The sequence below is a fragment of the Ranitomeya variabilis genome, chromosome 1 (assembly GCF_051348905.1).
Source record: "Ranitomeya variabilis isolate aRanVar5 chromosome 1, aRanVar5.hap1, whole genome shotgun sequence".
Lineage (NCBI taxonomy): Eukaryota > Metazoa > Chordata > Amphibia > Anura > Dendrobatidae > Ranitomeya > Ranitomeya variabilis.
This window is the reverse complement of record NC_135232.1, coordinates 1,158,197,035-1,158,211,402: the sequence shown is the minus strand read 5'-3', so window position 1 is coordinate 1,158,211,402 and position 14,368 is coordinate 1,158,197,035.

Genomic DNA, 14,368 nt, shown 5'->3' with positions numbered 1-14,368 from the left:
CATGCAGAGGGCCCACAGCGTGTGTCTGCCACAATGGTAACTTCTAAAAAATTACTCAGAACATGGCATTTTTACATTATTGTGACACCTCCCCCTTTTGGATTGCGCTACAGAGGCAGAACCTCTCGGTACTCCTCCATGCGCACCTCAGCAGGTTCGCCACAGCGGGAAATCCCATCTGCATTGCCATGCTCGCTGCCCTTTTTGCTTTTCACGGTAAAGTCGGACTGTTGGAGGGCAAGGCTCAGGTACAACACGGGTGCTCTTGGTTCCCCGAGTCGACCTGGCTGAGCACAGCACTGAGGCCAAACTCGCTGGCGTCAGTCTGCACCAGGAACGGTCGACTACTGTCGACTGCTTTTAACACGGGAGAGTTGCACAGGGCTGTTTTCAAAGCCTGGAAGGCCACCTCAGTCGTCTGTCCAGTCGACTGTTTAGGGTAGCCTCTTCCTGGTGAGGTCCATCAAGGGTTTTGCTTTCCAGGCAGTGTGAAGAGGGGGCGGCAGAGGGCCCACAGCGTGTGTCTGCCACCATGGTACCTTCTAAAAAATTACTCAGCACATGGCATTTTTACATTATCGTGAAAGTCTACCTCATATGTTAATACAGCACAAAGCGACTTCAGCGCTCACCTGCCCGGGTCTCAGACCCAATGCTGTGTCAGGATGCTGTGGACCCATGTAATAAAGATTGTGGCAAAATGGGTGAAAAATACTGATGAGACGACCACTCCCAGCACAGCCTGCCAACTCATGGGGGTGATTGCTTAGGCCCCTTTCACGCATCAGTTTTTTTTGCCATCAGTCGCAATCCGTCGAATTTTAAAACTAATGGATCCTTCCAGATTGTGAAAACTGATGTGGCGGATCCATTTTTTCATCCGGATCCGACTAGCTAATCCCGCCAATTGGATCCTAATAAAATCGGAGCATGCTCAGTTAAAAAAATGGAATCTGTTGCCGGATTCCGTCATTTGACAGATCCTGCGCCATAGGCTTCCATTCTAGCAAACGACGGACGGCGGCGGATTCGTCGCTGTCTGTTTTTTCGACGGACGCAAAAAACGTTACGTCTGTTGTCTCCTGCCGCCGGACAAACAATTTTCGACGGATCCGGCGAACGACTGATGAAACGTGAGGCCATCCGTCGCAATCCGTTGCTAATACAAGTCTAAGAGAAAAAAAATGGATCCTGCGGCATCAGTAGCCGAATCTGTTTTTTTTTCAAAATTCGACGGATTGCGACTGATAGCAAAAAACTTGTGTGAAAGGGGCCTAAGTGTAAGGCCATGTTCACACGTTGCGGTTTTTACCGCGGATCCGCGTTTTTGACGCTGCGGATCTGCAGCAGTTTCCGATGTGGTGTACAGTACAATGTAAGCCTATGGAAAACCAAATCCGCAGTACACATGCTGTGGAAAAAAAACGCGTGGAAACGCAGCATTGTTTTTTCCGCAGCATGTCAATTCTTTGTGCGGATCTGCAGCGTTTCTGCACCGATTGACTTGCATGGAGTTGGGCACATCCGCAGCAAAACCGCAGGTGTAAAAAAGATCTGCGGTTTAGCTGCGGGTGAAACGCTGCAGATCGGGAGGGGGGAGTGTGTGGGCGGAGTGTGGGCAGTGTGTAGGCGGAGACTGCGTGTATGTGTGTGCGGGCGGGGTCTGTGCGGGGCTGCCGGGGGTCTGTGCAGGCTGCCCAGGGGTCTGTGCGGGCTGCCCGGGGGTCTGTGCGGGCTGCCCAGGGGTCTGTGCGGGCTGCCGGGGGTCTGTGCGGGCTGCCCAGGTGTCTGTGCAGGCTGCCCAGGGGGTCTGTGCGGGCTGCCCAGGGGGTCTGTGCGGGCTGCCGGGGGTCTGTGGGCTGCCGGGGGTCTGTGCGGGCTGCCTAGGGGTCTGTGCGGCCTGCCCAGGGGTCTGTGCGGCCTGCCGGGGGTCTGTGCGGGCTGCCGGGGGTCTGTGCCTGCGTGCGTGTGTGCAGGCATCGTCCGATGGGACTACAAGTCCCATCGGGCTATGCCTGCTACAATGACAATGATCGACACATTAGCCAATGATGGGACAGTAGTAGTCCCATCATCCGGCTAATGTGTTGAATGTAAAAAATAGAAAAAACAAACATATAACATACAACTGAACATATGACAGAACATACAACATACAACAAAACATACAGTATATAACATGCAACATACAACAGAACATACAACATATAACAGTGCATACAACATATAATAGTACATATAACATGACATACAACATATAATATACAACATATAACAGTACATACAACATATAACATACAACAGAACATATAACATACAACATATAACAGAACATATAACATACATTACATACAATACATACATACATACAAAGAGTACATACTCACCATCACCTTGTCACTTTGTTCCCCGAAGCCAGTGTCACCTGTAAAAAATATTAAAATAATAAACACTATACTCGCTGATCCGCAGATATCCAATTAAAACGAGTGTCCCACGACGATCTCCCATGGAGAGCAGCAGCATCAGCTGATGTGACCGCTCTCCAGGGGCTCCAAGAATACAATGACAGAAGGTATCCTTCCGCACTGTATTCCTCCGCCCCTGTGAGAAATAGTCCCTAGTCTCACTTGTGGCACTGCTGTGTGAGAAAGTTCCCACGCAGCAATTGCCATAAAGTGAGACCAGTGAACTACAGTAACCTCTCAGTGATGCACTGCAGGAGCCATTGTCTCCTGTCAGTGTGTCACTGAGGGTCCTATAGAGCAGTGACATCACCCGATGTCACTGTTCTACAGGGGAGATCGTCGTGGGACACTCGTTATTAATTGGACTACGGCGGACAGGTAGTATACGGTTTATTATTTTTAATTTTTTGCAGGCGCTGAAGTATGGTAAGTATGGTTAAATTAAGAATAATAAAATACTTTTTCCTAATGTGTGCGTGTTTTATTAACCCTTTCTTACTATTGGATTAATAACGGATATGTGTCTTATTGACGCCTCTCTGTTATTAACCCGGCTTAATGTCACCTTACAATAGCAGGGTGACATTAACCCTTATTACTCCATATCCCACCGCTACACGGGAGTGGGAAGAGAGGGGCTAAGTGCCGGAATTGGCGCATCTTACATTTCTGGGGTGGCTGCGGACTGGTATTTGTAGCCGGGGGGGGGGGGCAATATCCATGGCCCCTCTCTAGGCTATGAATATCAGCCCGCAGCTGTCTGCATAGCCTTTCTGGCTATAAAATATAGGGGGACCCCATGTCATTTTTTTTTTGGGTCCCCCTATTTTAATAGCCAGTAAAGGCTACGCAGACAGCTGCGGGCTGATATTCATAGCAGGCTACAAATATTGGCCCCCGGCCGTCGGCTTTCCCCCTCTGGCACAGAAAATTGCGCGGGAGCCCACGCCATTTTTTTCCGTTTTTTGGGGGTTTTTTAAACGTTCTTTAAGAAACATCGGCCTTGCTATTATATATCTATCTGTAGATATATTCATAGATAGATAGTTATATCTATAGGTACATAGATGTTTCTATCCATATATCTATCTGGCTACTTTCACACATCAGGTTTTTGCCGTCAGGCACAATCCGGCAAGTTTTGAAAAAAACGGATCCTTTTTTTTTCCGCCGGATCCATTTTTTCTCAGAGTTGTATTAGCGCCAGATTGCGCCTGATGGCCACACGTTTCATCCGTTTTTTGCCGGATCTGTCAGAAAAGCTGTTTCCGGCGGACAGAAAACACATACAGAGGAACGGTTTTTCTGTCTGGCGAAAAAACGCACAGCGATGGATCCGGTGAAAAACGTATGAAACTGAGATGTGAAATGATGAATCCGGCCTCGGAATCCGTTTTTTCATGCATTTTTCCATTCAAATCATGCACGTTTTCCGTTCTCTCTCTCTAAAAAAAACCGGATCAGTTGCATCAGTTTTTCACTATTAGCAACAGATCCGTTTTTTCAAAAATTCGCCGGATCCTGCCTGACGGATAGATGTAGATGGATATATGGATAGTCAGGCTACTTTCACACATCAGTTTGTCCCCGTCAGGCAGGATCCGGTGAATTTGTGGAAAAACGGATCCGTTGGACAAATGTAAAAGAGGAGGTTGGACAAGACATGACATCACAAATCTTTTTTTTTTTTGTTCAATAACACATCTTTATTTAGCTTTCAAAAACGCATCAAAAAACCGCATCAAAAAAACGCATCAAAACAGCGCAAAAAATGCACCTGCGTTTTCTGCCAAGAGCTGCGGATTTAGTGCAGAAAAATCCGCAGGCAAATCTGCAACGTGTGCACATAGCCTAATCAGGTAGATCAGTGTTCCCTAAAGACGCAAAGCTGCAGTGTCTGAAATCTACCTCCTAAACCAGGGGTCGGGAACCTATGGCTCGCGAGCCAGATATGGCTCTTTTGATGGCCGTATCTGGCTCGCGGGGGGAGCGGGCCGCCCCGGGCGGCACAATGCGGGGGGCGGCACAATGCGGGGGGCGGGTCGCCGGCGGCGCAGAATTTACCTGTTCGCATCTCGGCTTCAGAAAAATGGCCGCCGCGATCTCCATCTGCGCATGCGCGGCATCCCGCGGCCATTTTCCTGAAGCCCCAGGCAGCAGAGCGCTCCACCTGCGCACGCGCGGCCTCAGGAAGATGGCCGCCCCCACCGATAACCAGACAGAGCAGGATCGCGGTCAGGTAAAACTTGTTTTTTTTTTTTTTTTTTATTGAGAGCGGCGATCGGGGGGGGGGGGGGCCCAGGGCAGAAAGCTGGACACAGGGGGGCAGAAAGCTGGACACAGGGGGGCAGAAAGCTGGACACAGGGGGGCAGAAAGCTGGACACAGGGGGGCACAAAGCTGGACACTGGGGGGCAGAAAGCTGGACACAGGGGGGCAGAAAGCTGGACACGGGGGGCAGAAAGCTGGACACGGGGGCAGAAAGCTGGACACAGGGGGGGCAGAAAGCTGGACACAGGGGGGCAGAAAGCTGGACACAGGGGGGCAGAAGGGACATTGGGGCAGAACGCTGGACACGAGGGCAGAACGCTGGACACGGGGGCAAAACGCTGGACACGGGGGCAAAACGCTGGACACTGGGGCAGAACGCTGGACACTGGGGCAGAACGCTGGACACGGGGGCAAAACTCTGGACACTGGGGCAGAACGCTGGACACTGGGGCAGAACGCTGGACACTGGGGCAGAACGCTGGACACTGGGGCAGAACGCTGGACACTGGGGCAGAACGCTGGACACGGGGGCAGAACGCTGGACACGGGGGCAGAACGCTGGACACGGGGGCAGAACGCTGGACACGGGGGCAGAACGCTGGACACGGGGGCAGAACGCTGGACACGGGGGCAGAAAGCTGGACACTGGGGCAGAACGCTGGACACTGGGGCAGAACGCTTGACACTGGGGCAGAACGCTGGACACGGGGCCAGAACACTGGACACTGGGGCAGAAAGCTGGACACGGGCAGAAAGCTGGACACAGGGGCAGAATGGAGAAACGGGGCATGATTGGAGACACGGGGCAGGATGACAGACATGGCATCATGACTGGAGACACTGGAGGCAGGATTGGAGACAGATGGGGCAGGATCATGGGGCAGGATGGATACGATGGAGACAGATGGGGCAGGATGGGAAGATCATATGGGGCAGGATGGATACTCATGAGGGCAGGATGGGAGAACATGTGGCTGACGCCAGGAATGAGACACACGGGGGCCAGGATGGCGAATATTATTACCACAGGGGCTAATTAAGGGATATTATTACTGCAGGGATGTATTTATTTTATTTTTTGAGTATACTGTTTTAAATGGCGGGGCGGTCCTATTACTGTGTAGAGTGACACTATGTCGCCTTCTTCATGTGGTGTAATGTAGAAGTTGGGAAAATTAAGTAATGTGTTCTGCAAGTGGAACTCGTGATAGCTGTGTTATTTCCTGCAGAGACGAGTCCTGGCTGGATGAAGTGATGGCGGTCTGTGCGGGATGAAAGATGAAGGACTTCACTTAGAGACGTCACTGGTGAGTCAGTGTGTTACCTATACACTGTATACTATATACTGAGGTCCTGTGTATGTCACCGGTGTTTCAGTCCAGTTGTGGCTTTATACAGCAGGGAGGAGCATTCCTTGCTGTACTAAGTGAACATTGGAGCGATTGATCTGTCAATGGCCCTTTAAACATATTGTACGGCTCTCGCGGAATTATATTTCAAAATATGTGGCGTTTACGGCTCTCTTAGCCAAAAAGGTTCCTGACCCCTGTCCTAAACCATCATCCCAGACTTGTGCCTTATATTGCCCATGCTTTACACTGCAGCTCTGCTCCATCAGGGTAATGCGATGATTCTGCTGCCCCGTGCCTCCTCTGCTTTACACTGCAGCACTTCTTTTGGGCACAGTGATAATGGCTCCCGCATACTCGGTACACTGGAGTCTGATCCAGTGCTAAACCCTTCTTTGTCTTATTTGAGGCTCAGGATTTCGCGTCGTGCCTCCCCCAAGCTTTACACTGCAGGTTTTTCATTCCTTTATTTCTGAACGATCGCAGCCGGCGGCTGAGGAATACCCCCATCATCCGCTCCTGTGTCACTGCTATTAGCGGCAGCAGGTGTGGGATGATGGGGGGAACAGTCCCGTCGTTTGGACTCTGATATAACGCTCATCATTCTCTTCTGCTCGCTGTGATGGCGGCTTACTGTAGGGCTTCTTCCCCGGTGGCCGTCCGTGTGGCACTGATGCGGCGCACGTAGCACACACACGTAGTACACACACGTAGTACACACACGTAGTACACATGGATCCCTGCGGCACCGGAGATATACGGACACGTGGAATCGGCCTGAGGCCATACACGTGCAGGATCGGCTGCCGAATACCTGGAAGCCCCAGGGCCACAATTAGCTTCCCTCAGATCCTTCATAAACATCGTTGAATTTTGCTTTTTATTCTTTGTAGTTCTCTCTTCAGAGATCCACACTTACTTTACTGTTGGTTAGCAGTTACTATAAAATGAAAAATACATAAAATATTTTTAGCTTTTTAATATGTCAGTTTAATTCCCCTTCTGTATGCAGTTATCAACCTATTTGATTTCAAGCTGGGAAGGGGTTAATTTATCTGAAATCGATCCGTCACTTTAGCTCTCTATAAATCCTCCTGGTGGTTACAGCGGCCATCACCTGGTGAGGGCGGATTCCACGGAGAAAAGCTTTGTGAGCAGATAATGGCCACAGAAAGAAGCTTCCTGTCCATCAAGTGTCTGTCTGGGTCTGAGCAGCGGCCTAATCAGCCGCACCGTCCTTCCTCACAGCATTAATGGGCACTGTCTAGTCCTGGGGTCCTCCCTCGGAGGCGCCCATCGTGAGCAGGGGCACTGTCTAGTCCTGGGGTCCTCCCTCGGAGGCGCCCATCGTGAGCAGGGGCACTGTCTAGTCCTGGGGTCCTCCCTCGGAGGCGCCCATCGTGAGCAGGGGCACTGTCTAGTCCTAGGGTCCTCCCTCGGAGGCGCCCATCGTGTTTAGCGGCACTGTTTAGTTCTGGAGGTCCTCCCTCGGAGGCGCCCATCGTGAGCAGGGGCACTGTCTAGTCCTGGGGGTCCTCCCTCAGAGGCGCCCATTGTGTTTAGGGGCAATGTTTAGTCCTGGGGTCCTCCCTCGGAGGCGCCCATCGTGAGCAGGGGCACTGTCTAGTCCTGGGGTCCTCCCTCGGAGGCGCCCATCGTGTTTAGCGGCACTGTTTAGTTCTGGAGGTCCTCCCTCGGAGGCGCCCATCATGTTTTGGGGCACTGTCTAGTCCTGGGGTCCTCCCTCGGAGGCGCCCATCGTGAGCAGGGGCACTGTCTAGTCCTGGGGTCCTCCCTCGGAGGCGCCCATCGTGAGCAGGGGCACTGTCTAGTCCTGGGGTCCTCCCTCGGAGGCGCCCATCGTGTTTTGGGGCACTGTCTAGTCCTAGGGTCCTCCCTCGGAGGTGCCCACTCTATTCTCTTGGCGCTGCTCACATTGAGGTGATTTTTCCCATCTCCACATTTGTTATTCTGTGAATTCTGGTGATGTCAGAGCAGCCGTGCCCATAAACGAGAATGGCCACCTCGTAAGGCCCCCGTCTGCTGGATTTTGGGGGTTTGCTATCTTTTCAGCACTCGGGGAGATGACGTTTCTGTTCGGACTTTTCTGCATTTATGTAAATTCTGCTTCTTGATCTTTGCTTTTCTGCAAGTGAGAAAACAAATTCTGCTGTTCTGCGCAGGTGACTGGACACGACTATTAATGCCGCACCAAGACTCGAGGGATGCGGGGTCAGATCGTCCACGGGCGCCGAGCCGCAATAACCAACTTCACCAAACACTGACTAAAACGGGGAAACTGGGGAGCAGAAGCCAATGGCGCAGCCACTCCCGGGGGTGAGACTGAGGGGCAGCCACTCCAGAGGAGGGGGAGACTGAGGGCCAGCCACACCTAGGGGGAGGGGGGTGAGACTGAGGGGCCGCCACTCCTGGGGGGAGGGGGGGGAGACTGAGGGGCAGCCACAACTAGGGGGAGGGGGGTGAGACTGAGGGGCAGCCACACCTAGGGGGAGGGGGGTGAGACTGAGGGGCAGCCACACCTAGGGGGAGGGGGGTGAGACTGAGGGGCCGCCACTCCTGGGGGGAGGGGGGTGAGACTGAGGGGCAGCCACACCTAGGGGGAGGAGGGGTGAGACTGAGGGGCAGCCACACCTAGGGGGAGGAGGGGTGAGACTGAGGGGCCGCCACTCCTGGGGGGAGGGGGGTGAGACTGAGGGGCAGCCACAACTAGGGGGAGGGGGGTGAGACTGAGGGGCAGCCACACCTAGGGGGAGGAGGGGTGAGACTGAGGGGCAGCCACACCTAGGGGGAGGGGGGTGAGACTGAGGGGCCGCCACTCCTGGGGGGAGGGGGGTGAGACTGAGGGGCAGCCACACCTAGGGGGAGGAGGGGTGAGACTGAGGGGCAGCCACACCTAGGGGGAGGGGGGGGGAGACTGAGGCACAGCCACTCTAGAGGAGGGGGGAGACTGAGGGGCAGCCACACCTAGGGGGAGGAGGGGTGAGACTGAGGGGCAGCCACACCTAGGGGGAGGAGGGGTGAGACTGAGGGGCAGCCACACCTAGGGGGAGGGGGGGGGAGACTGAGGCACAGCCACTCTAGAGGAGGGGGGAGACTGAGGGGCAGCCACACCTAGGGGAGGAGGGGTGAGACTGAGGGGCAGGCACACCTAGGGGGAGGGGGGTGAGACTGAGGGGCAGCCACACTTAGGGGGAGGGAGGTGAGACTGAGGGGCAGCCACACCTAGGGGGAGGGAGGTGAGACTGAGGGGCAGCCACACCTAGGGGGAGGAGGGGTGAGACTGAGGGGCAGCCACACCTAGGGGGAGGAGGAGTGAGACTGAGGGGCAGCCACACCTAGGGGGAGGAGGGGTGAGACTGAGGGGCAGCCACACCTAGGGGGAGGAGGGGTGAGACTGAGGGGCAGCCACACCTAGGGGGAGGGGGGTGAGACTGAGGCGCAGCCACTCTAGAGGAGGGGGGAGACTGAGGGGCAGCCACACCTAGGGGGAGGGAGGTGAGACTGAGGGGCAGCCACACCTAGGGGGAGGAGAGGTGAGACTGAGGGGCAGCCACACCTAGGGGGAGGGGGGTGAGACTGAGGGGCAGCCACTCTAGAGGAGGGGGGAGACTGAGGGGCAGCCACACCTAGGGGAGGAGGGGTGAGACTGAGGGGCAGCCACACCTAGGGGGAGGGAGGTGAGACTGAGGGGCAGCCACACCTAGGGGGAGGGGGGTGAGACTGAGGGGCAGCCACACCTAGGGGGAGGGAGGTGAGACTGAGGGGCAGCCACACCTAGGGGGAGGAGGGGTGAGACTGAGGGGCAGCCACACCTAGGGGGAGGGGGGTGAGACTGAGGGGCAGCCACTCCTGGGGGGAGGAGACTGAGGGGCAGCCACTCCTGGGGCAGAGATCGTCCTGGGCATTAGGTCCATCCCATGAGCGGGCAGAGTCCTGCTGGTGTGGTGCTGGCACAGCTGAGGCGGTGGGAGCTCTGCCCAGGTACCGTCAGGACATGGGGGGATAGATGAGCCACCGCCGCCTCTGTGTGCAGATGACAGTAACCAGCTGCAGCACTCAGCACTTTGGCTGCGGATTTCTCTCAATCGTTCATCCCGAATCCAAATACGAGAAATGGAAATTGCATCAAATCCTGGAACACAAACACCAGGCGACGTCAGGGATAAGTATCACGTATGGAGGGTCCGTCCGGCTGCTGCGATGTGCTGCAGAGGAAAGAAGCAACAGGAGCTGACACTCAAACCCTTTAGAAGCGGAATCACACATGAAATATCTGGAATTAATTAGACCTAGAATCAGAGAAACCAATTAACGGGAGATGGGGAAAGAGGTAACACTTTAACCCCTTGTTAGGCAGAGACCTCCTGCCGTGGACAGGTGATTAAACAGCAGATTCTCTGTAAGAGAGACAAAGCAGCTGAGATTTGTTGATGCGCAGGAAGAGAAGTGGAGAAGTTTATTTTTGTTCCCAGGAAAGACATCCTAAGTTGAAAGGGTTTGTACGAATCTGCAGCTAGATGATTCGTAGAGGCGCTGTCTCCGATGGTTATATGGGAAGATTGGGGTTTGTGTCGATCCGATATCTAAGGGATATGGATTTTCGGCGTCATACTAAAGGGACAACCGTGACACATTCTCTCACATCGCCGTGGGGCCACTGGAATCCCTCCAATAATGGACTGATAGATGATGCTATACCTGTCATATTTGGTACCTGCATAAAGGTAAAATCTTGACAACAAATATGACGTCAATATCAAATCCCTGCAACCTTCAGAGGCAAAGCAATTTTGTAAGTTGGGGATCTATTAAAATTCTGACAGACCCAGCTCATCAAGGGAAGGTGTGTGGGTGTCACGGACGTGGTTTGTGGAACCACTGTGCCTCGGACCGTGGAGAGCCTGGATGGGCATGACTAAGCGAGCATCGGACTGTTCACTAGAGCCTCTGAGGGGGAGGTTAGACCTGGCTCCCGAAGAATACCAGGTGCCACGCCAGGACAGAACAACGGACGCTCAGCAGCTGGACCTGAAGGACAGACTGGATGGAGCAGTAAGCAGAGCTGGCGCCAGAGTGCAGCAGGCAGGATCTGCACAAGAGTGCAGCAAGGACTGGTACACTACCTTACACAACTTAGACTGCAGAACAGGAAGGTTGCTCAGGCACCTCCCCAGTGGTGAGGAAGCAACATATACATAATGCCCCACAGCCATTGGCTGGGGAGGAAATAGCAAGTGCACAAGCTGACCCTTTAAGAGGGTGGGAGCATGCGCGTGCCCTAAGGACATGGCTGGAGGCCTGGCTGGAAGCATGCAGAGCATGGGGAAGGGAAGTACAGACAACAGCGCGGATGAGTGAAGTGATACGCTGGAGATCCTGCCGGTCAGAGCAGGGATCCGGCATGGTGCTAACAGTGTGTACCCTAAGAGCCAATATAAAGCAGTATTTGGGTCTGGGTCAATTTTCAGCACTTAGAAGACATTGCTCGCTGTGAAAGTTCTGTCCATTTCCCTATCGGAGTGCTTCAGTCCGCGCAGATCTGAGCCATCTCTGTGGTCAGGTTTACTAAGTCTTTAGTTAGACCTTTTTATTTTATGTCACTGTATGCCATATTGTCTTCTCCCCTCCGTAAAATATTTTGTAGATTTCTATAAACACTGAATACCTTTCTGCTTAAATATAAAATGTAATAGCTTTATTCTTCTTATTCTGTAAAACGCACCCTGCAGCCATACGATTGGTGGTGGCAGAGACAGTACTGGGGTATATACTGTGGTAGTTCAACTCACTCAGCAGTACACGGAGGAAGAAAACAGGAACACTGTCTCTTTAAATCTTCGGTTGGTTTATTATATGGCGGCATTAACCAAGAAGAAGGGGAAAGTAAAACACAGGCCTTCAGGCAAAAAACCAGTGTGGATATCACTGTTATTATGGGGGCACTGTGGATATCGCTGTTATTATGGGGCACTGTGGATATCACTGTTATTATGGGGCACTGTGGATATCACTGTTATTATGGGGCACTGTGGATATCACTGTTATTATGGGGCACTGTGGATATCACTGTTATTATGGGGACACTGTGGATGTCACTGTTATTATGGGGCACTGTGGATATCACTGTTATTATGGGGACACTGTGGATGTCACTGTTATTATGGGGCACTGTGGATATCGCTGTTATTATGGGGCACTGTGGATATCGCTGTTATTATGGGGGCACTGTGGATATCACTGTTATTATGGGGCACTGTGGATATCGCTGTTATTATGGGGCACTGTGGATATCGCTGTTATTATGGGGCACTGTGGATGTCACTGTTATTATGGGGCACTGTGGATATCACTGTTATTATGGGGGCACTGTGGATATTACTGTTATTATGGGGCACTGTGGATATCACTGTTATTATGGGGGCACTGTGGATATCACTGTTATTATGGGGGCACTGTGGATATCACTGTTATTATGGGGCACTGTGGATATCACTGTTATTATGGGGGCACTGTGGATATCACTGTTATTATGGGGACACTGTGGATATCACTGTTATTATGGGGACACTGTGGATATCGCTGATATTATGGGGCACTGTGGATATCACTGTTATTATGGGGACACTGTGGATATCACTGTTATTATGGGGACACTGTGGATATCGCTGATATTATGGGACACTGTGGATATCGCTGATATTATGGGGGCACTGTGGATATCACTGTTATTATGGGAGCACTGTGGATATCACTGTTATTATGGGGGCACTGTGGATATCACTGTTATTATGGGGGCACTGTGGATATCACTGTTATTATGGGGGCACTGTGGATATCACTGTTATTATGGGGCACTGTGGATATCACTGTTATTATGGGGACACTGTGGATATCACTGTTATTATGGGGGCACTGTGGATATCACTGTTATTATGGGGACACTGTGGATATTGCTGTTATTATGGGGGCACTGTGGATATCACCGTTATTATGGGGCACTGTGGATATCGCTGTTATTATGGGGGCACTGTGGATATCACTGTTATTATGGGGCACTGTGGATATCACTGTTATTATGGGGCACTGTGGATATCACTGTTATTATGGGGGCACTGTGGATATCACTGTTATTATGGGGACACTGTGGATATTGCTGTTATTATGGGGGCACTGTGGATATCACCGTTATTATGGGGCACTGTGGATATCGCTGTTATTATGGGGGCACTGTGGATATCACTGTTATTATGGGGCACTGTGGATATCACTGTTATTATGGGGCACTGTGGATATCACTGTTATTATGGGGACACTGTGGATATCGCTGATATTATGGGGGCACTGTGGATATCACTGTTATTATGGGAGCACTGTGGATATCACTGTTATTATGGGGCACTGTGGATATCGCTGATATTATGGGGGCACTGTGGATATCACTGTTATTATGGGGGCACTGTGGATATCACTGTTATTATGGGGCACTGTGGATATCACTGTTATTATGGGGGCACTGTGGATATCACTGTTATTATGGGGGCACTGTCGCTGTTATGGGGGCACTGTGGATATCGCTGTTATTATGGGGGCACTGTCGCTGTTATGGGGGCACTGTGGATATCGCTGTTATTATGGGGCACTGTGGATATCACTGTTATTATGGGGGCACTGTGGATATCACTATTATTATGGGGGCACTGTGGATATCACTGTTATTATGGGGACACTGTGGATATCACTGTTATTATGGAGCACTGTGGATATCACTGTTATTATGGGGGGCACTGTGGATATCACTGTTATTATGGGGGCACTGTGGATATCACTGTTATTATGGGGGCACTGTGGATATCGCTGTTATTATGGGGGCACTGTGGATATCACTGTTATTATGGGGGCACTGTGGATATCACTGTTATTATGGGGCACTGTGGATATCACTGTTATTATGGGGACACTGTGGATATCGCTGTTATTATGGGGGCACTGTGGATATCACTGATATTATGGGGACACTGTGGATATCACTGTTATTATGGGGGCACTGTGGATATCACTGTTATTATGGGGGCACTGTGGATATCACTGTTATTATGGGACACTGTGGATGTCACTGTTATTATGGGGACACTGTGGATATCACTGTTATTATGGGGGCACTGTAGATATCACTGTTACTATGGGGGCACTGTGGATATCACTGTTATTATGGGGGCAGTGTGGATATCACTGTTATTATGGGGGCACTGTGGATGTCACT